General features: G+C 45.0%; 1 protein-coding gene across 1 annotated transcript in view; it reads right to left on the bottom strand.

The window, feature by feature from the left end:
* Positions 1–17741, bottom strand: part of ALK (ALK receptor tyrosine kinase) — a 725336-nt gene that overhangs the window by 140056 nt on the left and 567539 nt on the right. The gene's annotated exons all lie outside the window — the stretch shown is intronic.

Below are 17741 nucleotides of genomic sequence, written 5' to 3'. Positions count from 1 at the left end.
CATCTTTGCAGGCCCCAGAGATTCAGACAACAGGAAGGAGAAGGCTGGTCTGTCTTAGCCTCCCTGACCAAATGGAGGGCTTTGCCTGGGGACCACCTCACAAGGCCTGGCTGGTGCCTCCTGCTACTCAGCTCTTGGCTGGTGTCAGATGGGGAGCCTCTGGCCCCTGTGGAGATGAGCAGGTAGGGCTCACCTGGGTCAACACCCCGAGTGAGCCTGCCTTACCCTCTGCCTTGTTTTCTAGCTCTATCCTGGTCATAGCTGGTGCTAAACCCATCTCAGTGCTCAGGGCAGTGGGGGAAGATGAACTAGGACCCCACTTGGCTAAGTCCCCCAGCCTCTCTGAGCCTCATATGGGGGTGGGGCGTTTCCAACTCTGGCTGCAAATCAAACTCAACTGATTCTGATGCAGTACTCTCCAGGTTAGGTGATCTTTAATATCTAAAATTCCATGACTTCCTGGTTCAAAGGACTCTTCCCAATAGCACTGAAACTAACATGAAGCCCAGCTTGTTTACTTCTGGAATTCCTCCATCTACTTTAGCACATCCAGCCCTGTGAGGAAACTAGACAGGTCTTAATGATGTCCATTTCCTAAGTGGGAAAACTGAGGTCAGAGAGGTTCAGTGACTTATCTCAGGTCACACAGCTGGTATGTGGGATTCATACCCAGCCTCTCTGACTGTAAAGGTGCCCTCTCCATCTCACAGAAGGAGATGCTTGTGCCCTCTTTTCTAGGGTAGTCCAGATAAGGCAAAGTTTGTCAAATGACAGCAGATGGCCACCCAGCATTGTCCACCCTGCCTCCTGCAGGGCATTCTCTGCAAATACTAGTCATGGGAAAACAGATCCCACCTCCTTCCAGTGAATCATATCTGAGCCCTTTCACCTGCTCTTCAGGGTCCCTGTGATCTGGGCCTAAATTGCCTTTGCCTCTCCCTCTGCCTCTCCTCATGGACTCTGTGCTGCAGGCTCCCAGAGGGTGATGAACGTGGTCATGTGATGGTTGTGTGATGATGCACTCCATACTCTGCTGATTGAAATCCTGCTGTCCGTCCAGGTCCAGCTCACAGACACCGCCTGCAACAATCCTCACATCTTCCTCCCCATCTCTGTTTGGGAGCTGCTGGTTCCATGCAACCTGCCTCCAGAACTCTTGTGCATGATCCCATCATCTCCATCAAGTTGTTTGAGCTTGGCATTCCCCCAGCCTTAGCAAGTGCCTGGCCCCTAGGAGGGTTCATGAATAGCCTGTGTGTAAGGTTACCTATCTTAAGTAGGCTGAATAGCAGACCTTCAAATAGACACATCTGAATCCCCAGGGCCTGTGAAAATGTTACCTGTGAAAATGTGGTAAAAGAAGCTTTGCTGGTGTGATTAAGAATCTTTAGCTGGAGATATTAACTTGGAATATCTAGGGTTGGGGGGTATGGGCAATGTGATCACCAGACAAGAGAGTCAAAGTAAGAAGTAGGGACTGTGAGGGTGGAAGCAAGCATTTGGAGTAGTGGGAGGAAGAGGTCACAAGCCAAAGGGTGCTGGCAGCCTCTGAAAGCTGGAAAAGTCAAGGAAACGATTCTTTTAAAGCCTCCAGGAGGAACCCGGACTGCCTGACATGACTTTAGTCCAGTGAAACTAATTTCATACTTCTGCCCTCCAGAACTGTAAAAGAACAAATTCATGTTGCTTTATTACGTTCGTGGTAGTTTTTACAGCAGCAATAGAGAATGAACACTCCATTGAAACCTGACTCCCGCTGAAATCCCAGACAGCTGAGGCTCCCATCATCGGGAGCCCAGAGTAGATTTAGATCCACTTCTCAGTGCTCTAACTTGTTTTTGTGACTAGATCTTTGCGGTCCCCTGGACTATTCACCTCTACCTTTTTCTTACTCACACAGAAGGAAAAACACCACCCCATTCCTCCCTGGGCCTCAAGATAGCCTAAGCAAGGTTTCCCCAAATAACTTATAGATTCTAAGTGCAGGAAAATGCACAACAAAAAATTAACCTTGAACAATACAGGTTTGGACCCACTTATACATGGATCTCACCCAACGCAGATGGAAAATACAATATTTTTGGGTTTGGCAGGGCTGACTGAACCTGTGCAGATTTGGGGGTCCCGGAACCAATCTCCCATTGTATGGAGGCCATATTCTCAGACAAACACACAGGATCAAAGTACAGAGGGAACAGCAGAACGAGACACAATGCTCATTTTAGGATGTAAAATGTCAAATTCATTTTGCAGCTTTAATTTTGGGCATCAATTCTTCACCTGTCATTCGTGTCCTCTTGGAAGCTGGAAGGTAAAATGCTTTCTGCACACATTGGTGCTGGTCCCACGGAAGGTGTGGTCTCCCTAAAACAGTGGGAGCAGATGCCCGCTTGCCTGGGGAGCTGACGGGGCTGTGTCCCAGGAGTTGAGAGCACCCCAGAAGCAGCACCTGCTTGCTCACTAAACTTGTAACAACCAGGACAGGGCAGTTCTATTCTTTCTACTTAGTAGGAGAAAATGGGGAAGGCCAGTGTCCTCTCTGCCCCTCTTTCAAGGCACAGGTATTTAGGATAACAAGAAAAGTTCTCACATTTGCTTGGTGATTTTGTTTCCAAGTCACTTTTTCTTATGCCTTACCACAGAAGACCATTAAATATAGTTAAGACCTTATTACCCTCACTCCCAGCCCTGCTGCAGAAAACATAAGTGAACTTAAAAATCAGCCAGGCACGGTAGCTCACACCTGTAATCCCAGTACTTTGGGAGGCCAATGTGGGCAGATCACGAGATCAGGAGATCAGGACCATCCGGGCTAACATGGTGAAACCCCGTCTCTACTAAAAATACAAAAAATTATCCGGGTGTGGTGGCACGTGCCTGTAGTCCCAGCTACTTGGGAGGCTGAGGCAGGAGAGCCGCTTGAACCAGGGAGGCGGACGTTGCAGTGAGCCAAGACCATGCCATTGTACCCCAGCCTAGCAGACAGAGCGAGACTCCACCTCAGGAAAAAAAAAAAAAAATCTATGAGGTCTCCCTCAACTTCCTGGACAAATCTAGGCTGTGTCTGTTTCATCCACACCTTATGTCCCAATGTGCATGAGTGTTTCACACACCAATCACCTGTCATTCCTCAAAGAGGTCTTACAGCTTCTTTTACTTTCCTTCGTTCTAAAAACAGAATCCAATTGTCTGAAGTTCAAAAGCAGGGTCGAAAGAAACAAAGAAAATGCCCAGAATCCCACCACCCAGAGGCCACCATTTTTAACATCTTGGTAGATTTCTCTTTGGTTTAGTTTCTTCTGCCCATGCTTTATAAGTATGTATAGTTGTGTCATACATATGGGCCTTAAAATAATTTAGGTTGTATCACAAGCTTTTCCAAAGGTTTTAAAATTTTCCCATAAAAATCCTTTTTAATGGCTACAATATTGTGCAATATGTCCCATCATTTATTTAAACATTATTCAATGATTGGGCTGCTAGTCTGTTTATGATAACGCCTTGAAGAATATCTTTGAGCGTAAACCTTTGCCTGCACTGCAGATTATTTTTCACAGGATAGATTCCCAGAAGTGGAATTACTGAATCAAAAGGTATAAACATTTTAAAGGCTCTTAATACAGATTGCCAAATTGCTTTCTAGAAGTTAATCCAATTTACACTCTTCACCAGCTGTGTTCATACATGCACATCCCTCATACTACATCCTGGCCAACCCTGAGTTTTACCAGAATTTTTATTTTTAACTAAAGGTATCCCTCTGCTGTTTTATTTTGGATTTCTTTGATAGCCAGTGAAGTTGGATTTTTGTTTTGTTTTGTTTTGTTTTGTTTTGAGGCAGAGTCTCACTCTGTGGCTTAGGCTGGAGTGCCGTGGCGCAATCTCAGCTCACTGCAACCTCCGCCTCCTGGGTTGAAGTGATTCTCCTGCCTCAGCCTCCCAAGCAGCTGGGATTACAGATGCCCACCACCATGCCTAGCTAATTTTTGTATTTTTAGTAGAGACAGGGTTTCGCCATGTTGGCCAGGCTGGTCTTGAACTCCTGGCCTCAAGTGATCTGCCCACCTTGGCCCCCCAAAGTGCTGGGATTACAGGCATGAGCCATCATGCCCAGCCTCGAGGTTGAATTTTTTCTCACATTACTAGCTTTTTTTTCTTTCCAAATTTATTTTTTAGGGAATTGCCAATGTATCGATTAGGTTCTTCCTGTTTTCATACTGAGTTGTATGAGGTCATTAATAAGGATGTGAAACTATTTATTATATGCGTGACAATTTTTCCCAGTATTTTATGTATATTTTCATTCTGTTTATAATGTATTTTGATAAAGAGGCATTTTAAATTTTCTGAGACAGGGTCTCTGTCACCTAGGTTGGAGTGTCGTGGCGCAACCTTGGCTCATCCTAGCCTTGACCTTCCCGACCTCGGGTGATTCTTCCACCTCAGCCTTCTAAATAGCTGGGAATAGAGGTGTGCAGCACCATGCCTGGCTACTTTTTTTTTGTAGAGATGGGGTTTCACCATGTTGCTCAGGCCGGTCTCGAATTCCTGATCTCAAGCGATCCTCCTGCCTCAGCCTCCTGAAGTCTGGGATTACAGGTGTGAGCCACTGCACCCAGCCTGAAATTTTCATATGATGCCACCCTATTCATATTTTCCTTGGTGACTTCCTCTTCTGTATGGATGCTTACAGAGTTTATTCCATGTGGGATCAGTAGGTCACATGTGGGTTACCCTTTGGAATCTTTGGCTTCCCCTCTCCTCTGGGGACACCTTCCCCCAACTCTTCCTCTTTTGGCACTGGGGATCTAGATCTCACCACCTCATCTGTGCCATTTTCATGGATTCTCCTCTCCATGAATGGCCCTTTCCCTTGGGTACATTACCTCTTCTTACAATTAATGTGGTAGACACTCCGCTGCATATCATTACTATAGCTTGTATGCCTGACTTCCTCATCCAGCTGCAAGTGACTTGAAGGGAGGTGTCAAGTCTCACCTTCAAGAGCCTCAGACAGTGTCTAGTATAAAGATCTAAATTCTCCCTATTTGGGAATTGAACTGATCCTGTGTATTAGCTGGGGAAGGTCTCATTATGCCCATTTGATAGTTGAGAATACCAAAGCTCCGAGTGGTTACTGGCTGGCTGAGGGATTGGTGGAAACTCACGGATTTGGATCCCTTGTTCTCTATTCTTTATGCGGTCTCCAAGGAGTGGTGATGGTGGGCGTGGAACGTCAGGCTGTCAGCATCCCTGCCTTTCACCCACACACCTCGACAAGGGAGGAGGTCCAGGAGCAGGAGCCAGTGTGGCTTCCACTCTCTGATGCCCTGGATTTTGTCCCCTGGACCTGTCTTCCTGGGTGGAAGCACAGCAGCAGCCCAGAGGTGCCTACGTTTTCAGCACTGCTACCAACTCCGCCCAGTCTCCCTCCCCGAATGGAGATTTCCAGGCTCCCTGGCACAGCCTCCTCCGTCCCACAGGGAGCTTTATGCTTGCAGAAGAGTCAATTAGATGGACGCCTGGTACTGTGATCTCTACTGCCAGCCCAAACCCCAAACTAATGAGGCACAACAAAAAACAACGCTCTGTCTTCTCAAGTTCTTCTCAAGTTTTTTATGGGGCCCATAAATTCCAAGAAGGAATGTATCCTTGGTGAATGATTCTAATCAAGGGCCTGAGTTCCCAAATAGCATCTTCTGTGTGGTTATAAAATGGTTGTTCTGGCCTGCGGTGTAGAGTACCCTGAGGCCCCGGCTGGCCACAGCCTGCAGAGCAGCGAGGAAGGGCAGTGGCTTGGAAGTGAAGAGCCAGCTCCTCTTTCCCGTCGACACTTCTGATGCCTTCTGCTCATGTGGTTCCTGGTAACCACTGAAACACCTAAATGCCCTAATAGGCAAAAGTAAGGGAGATCTGAGATCAAGCCACTCTGCGAAGAGTCGCTGCTTGGCGATCTTTTATTAGTAAGGGTCCTTTCTACAGGAATTTACATATTAGCCTTTGAAATGGCACTTCCCCCAGACTAACAATGTAAATCACAGGGGGTTACCTTTTTATAGCATTTTAATAGCTTACAATGTATTTTCTTTACCCTTCGTTTGAATCTCATAAAAAACTGGAAGGACCGTTGGTAATATGCTCATTTGATTAATCAGAAGACTGAGGATGTAAGAGCCTACACAATACACAGAGAAATGATTTTTAGACAATAAAGCACTACAAAAGGTAACCAGTGACTTACTGGGTACTTTGCGAGTGGTCTCACAGCTAGTAAACCACAGATAGGGGCCCAAGACCTGGTCAGATGATCCCAGCTCGAGTTCCTCTCGCATGACTCAGATTAAATTGTCTTCTAGGAGAAGCTCCCTGACTGCCCATGGGAGTCACTTGGGAAGTAAGGAATATTTTTGAAGTTCAGGCCAATGAAATCAGTATCTCTGGAGGACAGACTCTTGGCACAGGTGGTTTTAAAAGTTCTGGGTGCTGTGGCTTACACCTGTAATCCCAGCACTTTGGTGGGCTGAGGTAGGTGGATTGCTTGTGGTCAGGAGTTCAAGACGTTCAAGACCAGCCTTACCAACATAGTGAAACCCCATGTCTACTAAAATACAAAAATTAGCCAGGCGTGGTGGTGGGCACCTGTAATCACAGCTACTTGGGAGGCTGAGGCAGGAGATCCCTTGAACCTGGGAGTCAGAGGTTGCAGTGAGCCAAGATCATGCCACTGCACTCCAGCCTGGTGACAAAGTGAGACTGTCTCAAAAAACAAACAAACAAACAAACAACAACAACAACAAACTGTTCCTTGGGCAATTCTCAGGGGCATATGGTTATCATTTCCTTGGAGGCCTGGAGATCTTGGGCTGAGATGCCTGTGTATTAGGGATGGGTTCTTCACCTTTACTATCTTCAGTGTTGATCTCAAATCCTGTCTCCAAGGCCCCTTCCATCTCTGATATCCTGTTCTGGGCAGTAGCTGTTGGTGGCTACATGTTTATGAGGTTGATTGGATAGAGTTAGTGTTGACTTTATTAATGCTGGCTGTTGTTAATGACTCTCCCCTGAAGACTTCTCCCCTCCGGGGCATCTTTCCAAAGCCACACACCCAGCAAACTTGCCTCTCAGTGGGATTTCCTGTCTCAGTCATCTGTCACTTGCATCCTGGAACATCTCTCCTGAAGCAGCATGCCACATTTGTTTGTCCATTTATCTCCTCTCTGGATATAGTAGAAATTAGTTCAGATTTGCACTGGAGACACACGTGGCCCAGGTCAGGTTATGTGAATTGCTGTTCTACACCACAGGTGATTTATTGGGTTCACTCACTGAGAATGATGTCTCTTCCCTAATTGTGCATTCAAAACAGAAACCCACGCATCCTCCACTCCTTCAATCGTGTTTTAGAGATTTGATGCTACAAAACCTACAGAACTCTCCTAACTCAAATTTCGTTTTTTAAACGAATGTCAAATTTTAGGGCGCTTAATCTTTAATTAGGGTGATTTATGTGTCATTTTAAAAAGGCACATTTCTATCAGCTTTCTGGCCATCTCCCACCTGCTTGCTCTTGCCTAACTAATGACACTCATTAAAAGAGGACATTTGAGTGCTGTTTTGGTGAGAAGGGAGTCTTACTCTTCAATTAAAATGAGGGGAGACGACATGTGGGGGAACCTGGTGTCTAGGGGACTCAGGTCAAACCTGGGGCTGGAGCTGGAGTCCAGGGGACTGGACCATGATCTGGACTAGGAAAATCAGGCTCTCAACAGCCTCAAGACATGAAAATGGATGGTGACATGATGAGAATGTAGTCGAGTGCACAGACTAACGGCTGCAGATCCCTTTCTGACGTTAATGGGGGTATTGGAAGGCCTGAGAACTGTGTAAATTAAGCCTGGCAGAGACCAGTCCTGCTGAGGGCTTTGGGCCTCATCAATTGTAGTGTGGACAACCTCATTAAAGAGCTGGCATCTGGGGTTTCTATGACAAAAAATGTAAATCAGTGAGGAGCAGGTCTCGCTATGGATGGCTGCTGGTGGGCTGGGTAAGAAATCACGATTCTGTGAAGTAGGAGAGTTAGTTTGAGGCCTAGCCTTGCCACCAGCCCTCTGGGACCATGAGCAAGTCTCTTTCTCTCTGGGCCTCAGTTTCCTTGTTTGTAAACCCTCTAAAGCCAGCCATTCATAGTTGCCATGGGCTTAGGCTGTTGCGTTAATGGTGTGTCCACACACGCCTATATCAGAACCATGCAGGAGCTTCCTGGGCCTGACTTCAGTCCTATAGAATCAGTGGATCTGGGTGGGGGGCCTGGAAAAAGCAGGTGCCACAGGCTCCCTGGGTGATAATTGAGTACAGCCAATTCTGAGAACTTCTGGTGCCTGAGAAATGGATCTTCAGTTCCTTCTCCTTGCAGAGGAATTTCAAGACCTCCAGCACCTCTCACCACCCCCACCATCTCATTGCAAGGATTTCCTCTTTGGTCCAGGATTCTCAAGAGCACCTTTCACCCCTAGTTTCCATGTCTGTGAATACTCTCGCAGGCCCAAGGACCCACTTTGTTCAGTTTGTGTTGATGAGCCCCCTAAGGTATAGAGAAAATAATACTAGGCTCCAGCCCCCATCTTCTACTAGCTAGTGGGGTGAATGCTGACATAGCTTGCAGTTTCCTATAAATTGGGGATGCTGCCTAATTTACAAGATTTATGTGAGAATGAAATGAAATCATGTGTACATGAAAGAATACATGGATTCTTATTATGGGCTATTTTCAGAGACTATCCTAAGGACTTTGAGAGGACCAGCTATGGAGGGTGGATGGGAAGGGAGTCAGTGAGGGGGTTACAGAGGCCAGATCTTGGGACAGAGAGAACCTTTGGGTGTCCTCATGTCACACAGTAGAGATGAAGCTCTGCCAGATCCTTTCAGCAAAACAATAACTGAAAAAAATGCAAGAGTCATTTCCAACATAAATAATAGCTATGAAAAATTATACTTGCATTGATGGGTTTTCAGCATTAGTTGTCTCTGGAGTCACCTCACCACCAGAGTCAGCTTTCTGAGGTCAGCTCCTTTTTGGTCCTAATCCTACCATAAACCTTTGCTGGTTTCCACAGCATTCAGTCCAAATCCCAGCTCTGCCATGTCCCTTCACATCTTTAGCTAAACATGGGGACGTGCAGTTCCTTACAGCCTTTGTGTAACTTTGTTCCATTGTCTAGAATCATCTTGATCTCAACAATTCCTGCTAATTCGGATGCCACTTTCCCCAAATGCTTGCTCTTCTCTCTTGAAGAAAGACACGCATCTCCCTCTGGGGTGCTGATGCATACCTTTGGCTGTGCCTTGCCTCACTTTATTGTGTGTTTATACCAGCATTGCCAGCTTCTCCCACTAAATTCTAAATTCCTTGAGGCAGTGAGTCTGTGTCACTTATTCAATTTCCTCAAGAGTACCTGTCACATAGCAAGTGCTAATGTATGTAGTCAAATAATACAAACCAGATCACCAAGTTTAAGTAGAAGAATGTCACAAGGTGGGGTTTCCTTGCATTCTGCTAGGAATTACTAATTCCTTTGGGTTGCACTGCAGAAATCGCACCCACCTTCCCCAGTCTCCATTTCAATCTTTGAGCTTCTACAATGTGCCCAGCACTGGAGTGACAGTAGTGAAGAAAGAGCAACATGGCAGGTGCAGTGGCTCACACCTGTAATCCCAGCACTTTGGGAGGCGGAGGTGGGCGGATCACCTGAGGTGGGGAGTTCAAGACCAGCCTGGCCAACATGGCAAAACCCTGTCTCTACTAAAAATACAATAATTAGCCAGGTGTGGTGGCATGTACTTGTAGTCCCAGCTACTTGTGAGACTGAGGCAGGAGAATAGCTTGAACCCAGGAGGCAGATGTTGCAGTGAACTCAGATCACGCCACTGAACTCCAGCCTGGCTGACAGAGCGAGACTCTATCTCAAAAAAAAAAAAAATGATGTACCATCTCTGTGGAGGTGATATGTGAGCTGATAGTGAAGGATGAGAGAGAATCAGCCATGAAAAAGGCTGTGGAGGAGCAGAAACTGCAAGGCTGAGGGTGTGAAAGGATATTCCTGATCTAGAAGCAGAGCTGAGGCCAGTACAGCTCCAGAGGGTCACAGATGGTCACAGAGGGTTATGAGGGGTGGCTGCAGATGGAGGCCAAGGCCCAACCAGGCAGGACCCTGTGGGCTGTGGCAAGGAACATGGACCTTATTTAAGGAGTTTAGACAAGAGACTGAAAAAAATCTAAGTCTTTAGAAAGATCATTCTGAGTGATTCGGGAAGAATGGATGGAGAGAAAAGGAAGTGGGCAAACCACTTGGCAGGCTGCTGTTGTAACTGACCAAGCAAGTCAAGAAGGCAGCTTGAATGAGGCTGGTGACATGGAGATGGAGGGAGGTGAGTGGATACGAAGGTGACCCTGATAGGACTGGCAGGGGGCCCGAGGTGATGGTGAGAGAGGACAACATAAAGGATGGCACTAGGGTGGGACCAGGGCTATCTGACATGACAGAACCTGTGAGGGATGGTTTCCAACTTCCAATTCCTAGGACAAAGTCAGTTTCCATATAGATTTACTGAGAACTGCCAAGATTCCTGTAGGCCACCCGCAGGAAGGCAGAGTGCATTTCATTTTTGTGGTCGAGTTCTCCAAAGGAATTAAAAATTTTCTTATTCTTTTGTAGTCTCCACAGCCCCTTTATTTTGTTGTGTGATCCTTTCCTAAGGTTTTCCTATTCAACATTTATCTTCATTGCTTTGTTGAAAACACACACCAATAATTTCATTTGTAACATTATAAATGACCTCTGTGCATATTTTGCCATTAATCTCCCTGCAAAGTGGTTGCATTTAACCATTCTGCACCATAGCTCCCCGTAAAATATGTCATTTTCTCCTCTTGTTTGTTCAGTAAACAATGCAATTTCAACTGTACCTTGGAGAATTGGTACTAATCACAAACAAATTATAGCTACTACTGAGACTACTGCAGGGACCAGGCTTTAGATTCTGCAGCAGAGAAAGCTGCTTGGAATGAGAGCAAAGGCAAGGAAGGCTCATTCAGGCTGGAGGAATAAAGATAGTAGCACCTGATCATGGGTAGTGGCCCCTTGAGGCACCTACAGTTAAGGGAGCCAGGTGGATTCAGCCCTCTTAAAGATACACAGGAGGTCATCCTGAGCCCATTGGATCCACGGTAGCCACAGTAGAAGGGCTGACTACTTGCTAAAGAGACAAGATAGCCACCAGGTGCTGATGCCACTGTCAATCATCATAGCAATAGCTTCCACCCTCACCATTGATTGAGTGCTTACAATGTTCTATGTCCTGTACTCAAGGCTTTATCAGCATTATTTTATTTGGCTCTTACAGTAACTCTATAAAGTAATTGCTCCCTCATTTTACTGAGAAGGAAACTGGAATCCAAATATTTGTAAGATTATTCCCGAGGTCATAAGCATTGGCAGAGCTAGAGTTTTATGTCTGTCTGGCTCGGAAGCCCATGCTCTTAATCAATATGCTAGTCCCACCAGGGTGGAAAAGGCCACTTTAGAAGCCCCAGAAATGAGCAAGAGGGAGGACTGTAGAGTGCAAGCCAGTGGAGTGCCAGAGAAGAATGTGTACAACAGGCAGGAGGCAGGGCCTGAGCAAGCAAGCCAGTGTCTTGGGGACCCATGGAGGGTGGCTGGGATTTGGGAATAGGATTCCAGCCTCTCAAAAGGCTAGAACATTCAGTGTTTTCAGAGGAATAATGTACCAAGTAGGCACTAAGATAAGGTCCAGGAACCTGAATATTGGCATTCAGGGTTTGTCCCCATGAGCCAGGCAAAAATGCTTCCTCCATCAGGGGTTGTTGGGGCCAAATGAGGTAATTATGGAAAGTACTTTGTAAACCATCTAGTGCTAGAAAATTATTAAGATTTCATTTTTAATATTAACCATCTGACACTTACACACGATAAACCCATAAGAGGCTTCCACACCTCCATCTTTACTGAAATGTTATCTTCTTAGCAAGGCCTTCCCTGGTGGCTTTATCTAAAATCTCTCCCCTGGCTGGCCTCTAATCCAAATCACAGATACATCGTCTCTCCTTTCCTTGCTACCTGTATAACTGAGCAATATACACCTTCCTTATTAGTGTTGTTGGTAGTCTGTCTCCCTGACTAGCACTCAGGGGATGGAGAACTTAGTGTGTGTTCCACTGCTGAATCCCCAGTGCCTAGAACAACACCTAGCACCTGGGAATCTCAATAAAAGTTTCTTGAAAGAATGAGTGAATAATGCTTTTTAATAAATAATTTTGGGTAATGGATTCAGAAGCAGGGTTTATGCTTTGTTCATAATATAAAATTGGTACTTCAGAGGACTTCCACATAGCCCCAACTCCTGTGGCTATGTGTGTACAAAGCTGGCATTTGTTCATATAAAAAGCAAATCATGTAGAAGGCTCCTTGTAGTGATCATGTCCTTCTCCATATCTAAAGACCTTGCTCAGTGCTGCCAACTCCATTCAGGATGATGGCTGCCCACTCATACCTGCAATGGGGCATGGACTGGGAAGCTGATGAAATTGCAACTGGCATGGGCAGCTGGGAGCCACCATACATGGAGGAGAGTGATGGCTGATTCACAGTGAGTAGCGAGAGGCTGGGAGACAGTCAGCAAGGGCTTCCCAGCTGGGCCCAGTGGCATGTGCCTGTAGTATTAGCTACTTGGAAGGCTAAGGAGGGAGGATCACTTTAGCCTTCACTGCAGGAGGTTGAGTCTGCAGTGAGCTATGATTGTGCTTTTGCATTCCAGCCTGGACAACAGAGCAAGACTCCATCTCTCACAAAAAACTGCTTCCCATTGTAGGCACAAAGCCAAGTGCAAAACAGACTCCAAGTTAGCAGTGTGCAGTGGATGGGCCATTCTTCCAGGTAGGGGTGAGAGGAAGCAGGGTTTCCTTGGAGGAAATGTAAGAAGGTTTGGTGTTATCAAATTTGATAGGTACAGTTCAGGCAAAGAAACCTGGAAACGGGCAGAGTCCCCTATGAAAAGATCAAGATCACTTGCTATGGCTAGGAGTCAAGAACCTCTTTGTATTTTTTAGTTTTTAGTTCTTTTCTAAGCCTCTCATGTGAGGGTCGGAACTTCTCAGAACCACAAGATTGGGAGAAACCTAATGAAGAAGGAAAACTGGATGATAAGCAGGCAGGAAGGATAAATAACAACAACAAAAATAATATTCAGCCTACTATGTATTGGGCAATTTTTGTATGTGTTATCTTTCACTTGATTCCTTCAATGAATAGGACTGAAATATACAAGAAGATGACTGATTTAGTATGGTTACTATCAAAAAAAAAGAAAATAACAAGTGTTGGCAAAGATATAGAGAAATTTGAACCCTTGTGTGTTGTTGGTGGGAATGTAAAATGGTGTGGCTGCTATGGAAAACAATATAGTTGTTCCTCAATTCAGCTTTGAAAAGGAAATAAATTCTAACACATGCTTCAACATAGATGAACCTTAAAGACACTATGCTAACTGAAATAAGCCAGTTTCAAAAAGACAAATGTGACATTTCACTTATATGAGGTACCTTGTGCAGTGAAATCCACAAAGACAGCGGGTAGAATGGTGGTTACAGGGGCTGGGGAAAGGGAGGAATAGGGAGCTGTTTAATGGGTATGAAATTTCAGTTTGGGAAGTTAAAAAAGTTCTGAAAATTGGTTGCACAGCAATGTTGAATATACTTAAACATTACTGAACTGTTCACATAGATATGGTTAAGATGGTAAATTTTATGTTATATTTTAGAGCAATTTGAAAGATGACTGATTATCCTGGCCTTGAAAGTAAGCCCTAATGAAGACTGCAGGACAGGGGGAAGTCAGTGTGGCCTACTGAGAAAAGCCTGTGGCTGAGGCCCCGTGCAGAGTTCAGGCTCTTTCTTCTTTTAAATCCTCCTTCTGTTTGGTTTCCAGTGGAATCTACCGGTGTGTGAGGCACTGGATATATCTGGAACTACAGTGGCTTGTCAGTGACGAAGCCTCTGAGCTAATCCGACACAGCTGTGTGCTGAGTGATCTTTTTTTTTTTTTTTGATATGGAGTCTCGCTGTGTTGCCCAGGCTGGAGTGCAGTGGCGTGATCTCGGCCCACTGCAAGCTCCGCCTCCTGGATTCATGCCATTCTCCTGCCTCAGCCTCCCGAGTAGCTGGGACTACAGGCTCTCGCCACCACACCCAGTTAATTTTTCTTATTTTTTTTTTTTTTTAGTAGAGATGGGGTTTCACTGTGTTAGCCAGGATGGTCTCGATCTCCTGACCTCGTGATCCACCCACCTTGGCTTCCCAAAGGGCTGAGATTACAGGCATGAGCCACCGTGCCCGGCCGATCTTTTTTTTTAATTTTTAATTTTTTTTTTTTTTTTTTTGAGACAGAGTTTCATTCTGTCATCCAGGCTGGAGTGCAGTGGCATGATCATGGCTCACAGCAGCTTCAACCTCCTGGGCTCAAGTGATCCTCCCATCTCAGTCTCCCAAGTAGCCTGGATCACAGGTGTGTACCCCTGCATCCGGCTAAGTAAAAAAAAAAAATTTGTAGAGATGGGGTCTCCCTATTTTGCCCAGTCTGGTCTTGAACTCCTGGGATCAAGCAATCCTTCTGCTTTAGCCTCCCAAAGTGTTGAGATGATAGGCATGAGCCACCGCACCAGGCCACCTGAGTGATCTTAAACCTGGCATTAGCCTCTCTCAGCCTCAGTCTGCTTATTTGTGAAATGATGGGGTTGGACCAGGTGAGCTCTGAGGGCTGTTTCTCCCCGTGCTATGGTTCAAGGTCTTAGCCAGCAGCAGGGAACAATGGAGATGAGTTTCCATGTGCAGGAAGAAGGTGTTGGGAGAGGGTCTGGTACTGTTGATACATGTGGATGACAATTTGGAAAGCATATGGGGAGACTCCCAGCTCAGCTAGAATCCTCTCAGCCCTCAATCTTTCTATGAAGTACAGGCAGATGGCACAAAGGGCTGCTTCAGACTGGGCAGGTCCCCAGGTACACAGGACTCCATTTCCACTTTTACAAGTCTTTCTCAAACACCCAGGGGGGTTCTGCCAGGTACTATATTCTCTAGAGTGAAGAGCTACTAAACAGTCTACAATTTCATTTAGGGAAAATAGGTGCGAAAACAGACAAGACTTGATGGGAAAAATCTCTGAGGACACCTAGAGGAAACATTCATGCCGACAGGTCTTGGACTGACTTGCCAAGTGACAGGGGCACAGACACAGGTGTCCTCTCTCAGTTTACAAAGGGTCCAGAGATGAAAGCAGTTTTGCTATGGAACCCATGATAGTATAAGGAAGATGCATTTTCAATGGACCTGATATAAAGTTTCAAAATTGGGTGCTGTCCTGAATTTCCACCAATCTTCAATTTACTGAGCATGTGCTAGAGGTGAGGAAAACAAGATTGAATTTGGAGACCGTTTTGGACCAAATTTGAATGCTGACTCGACCGTGCTTGGTCTTGTACAAGGTACTCAATTGCCTTGAGTGTCAGCATCTATCTCACAAGGTTGTCTTGAGGTTTAGAAAAACTGCAGGTGAGCCTCAGTGTCTGGCACATAGTAGGTATTCAATAAATAGTAGACAATTAAGAAAATGTGGTTTACAGTCTTGAGGCCATCCTGTATACTAGGACAGATATTTTGGCAATTAATAATAAAAATACAATAAGTGCTAAAATAGGTGTCTGTTTTGGCTGTTTCAAAACTTAACTGCAAATTCTTTAAAAATCCTCTCGAGAGCATTATTGAGAGATGGAGATTTTGGTATTCTTCTTATGAGTCAGGCAGGCTCATGACTGCTTGGACTAATAGCATATGATGGAAGCCACCACATAACTTTTGAGGCTAGATCATAAAAACTGTGCAGTGCCCTCCTTGGTCATGGATACATTTGGCCTTGGAGCCTGAAGCATGCATGTAAGAAGTTTGACTCCCTCAAGGCTACCATGCTAGAGAGATCAGGTGTAGGCACTCTGGCGATAGTCCCAGTTGAGCTCAGCCCTCCTGCCATCTTTTCCAAGGCAGCAGAGCCATCCTGGAGCCAACACACCATTTGATCTGCCAGCTGAATCCAATACATGACCTGTCAGTGCCATGTGTTGTGAAAAAGTTACCTGCTCAAATTCTTGTCCCACACTATTGTGAAAAATGATAAAATGGTAGTTGTTTTAACCTGCTATGCTCTGGAGTATTTGTTCCTCAGAAATAGATAACTGGGATGTCTGAATGATAGGCACACAGAGAAGGAGTGTCCAGCCAGGTGGCAAAGGAAGGCTTTAGGAAAGAGACAACACTTGAGTTATCCTCAAAGAGTGGGTAAGAATTCTCAACAAAAGAGAAAAGATAAGGGAGCTCCAGGGACAGAGGATGGCATGCTCAGGGAATAGTGACTTGTTGTGTGACTTTAGTAAGAGCTGTGTCAACTGATGGTCAGATTCAAACGTTTTATTAGGTTGGTGCAAAGCTATTTTGGTTTTTGCCATTATTTTTACTTTTAACGGCAGAAACTGAAATAGCTTTTGCGCAAAATAGCTTCATCAAATTAGCAAAGATTTGAAAATAGTACCCAAGCTGGGCGTGGTGGCTCACACCTGTAATCCCAGCACTTTGGAAGTGCTAGGCGGGCAGATCGCTTGTGCCTAGGAGTTTGAGACCAACCTGGGCAACATGGTAAAACCTTGTCTCTACTAAAAATACAAAAAAATTAGCTGGGCATGGTGGCACACGCCTGTAGTCCTAGCTACCTGGGAGGCTGAGGTGGGAGGATCATCTGAGCCTGGGAGTTCTCTTCAGAAGGTTGAAGCTGTAGTGAATTGTGATCTCAGCACTGCAGTCCATCCTGGGTGATCCTGGGTGACTGAGTGTGAGACCCTGTCTTAATTTAAATAAATAAATAAATAAATAAATAAATAAATAAATAAAAATAATACTCAGTCCTAGCAAGGATGTAGTGAGTTAGGGACTCTTACATACTGCTGGTGAGAAGGTGAACTGGGAGAACTTTCCTAGAAAAGTTTGGCAGTATGTTTTAAGAATCTTAAAAATTTTGTTCAGACTTTTGAACCCCGAAGTTCCACTTTTAGGAAACTTCCTTGAGGAAATAGAGTTATCAGACACTTAGATCTAAAAAAACTCATAGTAGATTATAATACCATGAAAGTGAAAACAAAGAAACAAGATCCCCACAGACAGGGAAATAGTAATAAAAGCTTGAACCCCTGTATCACACAAGGTGAAGAACTTTTATTAACATGAGAAAATTTTCATAATAAATTAACTAAAAAGAAAACCAACCAACCAAACAAACAAAAAAGCCCAATACACCTGTATCTAAGACTGTTGGAACAGCATAGCAAAATCCATTTATATACACAGAAAGGAAAACTAGAAGGAATGTATGTCAAATTGTTAACCATAGTTACCTCTAAGGGAGAGGATTATGAATGCTTTGAGCTCTCTTTTCTAAACCTTTCTGAATTTCTGTGTCCTATAATGGACATACATAACTTTTACAATCAAAAAAAGGAAGTAAATTTCTCTAAAAGAAGCATGAGTGAGTCAGTCCTTCTTTTTCTTTCCTAGGCTGATGCTTACATTGTGAGGACCCCAATTCACCCTGTTTCTATTCCAATACATGACCTGTATTTCTATTCACAAA

Source organism: Pongo abelii, chromosome 12 (assembly GCF_028885655.2).
Source record: "Pongo abelii isolate AG06213 chromosome 12, NHGRI_mPonAbe1-v2.0_pri, whole genome shotgun sequence".
In the NCBI taxonomy this organism is placed as follows: domain Eukaryota; kingdom Metazoa; phylum Chordata; class Mammalia; order Primates; family Hominidae; genus Pongo; species Pongo abelii.
The sequence above is the reverse complement of the archived record's forward strand: the minus strand, read 5'-3'. Positions and strand labels throughout refer to the sequence as shown.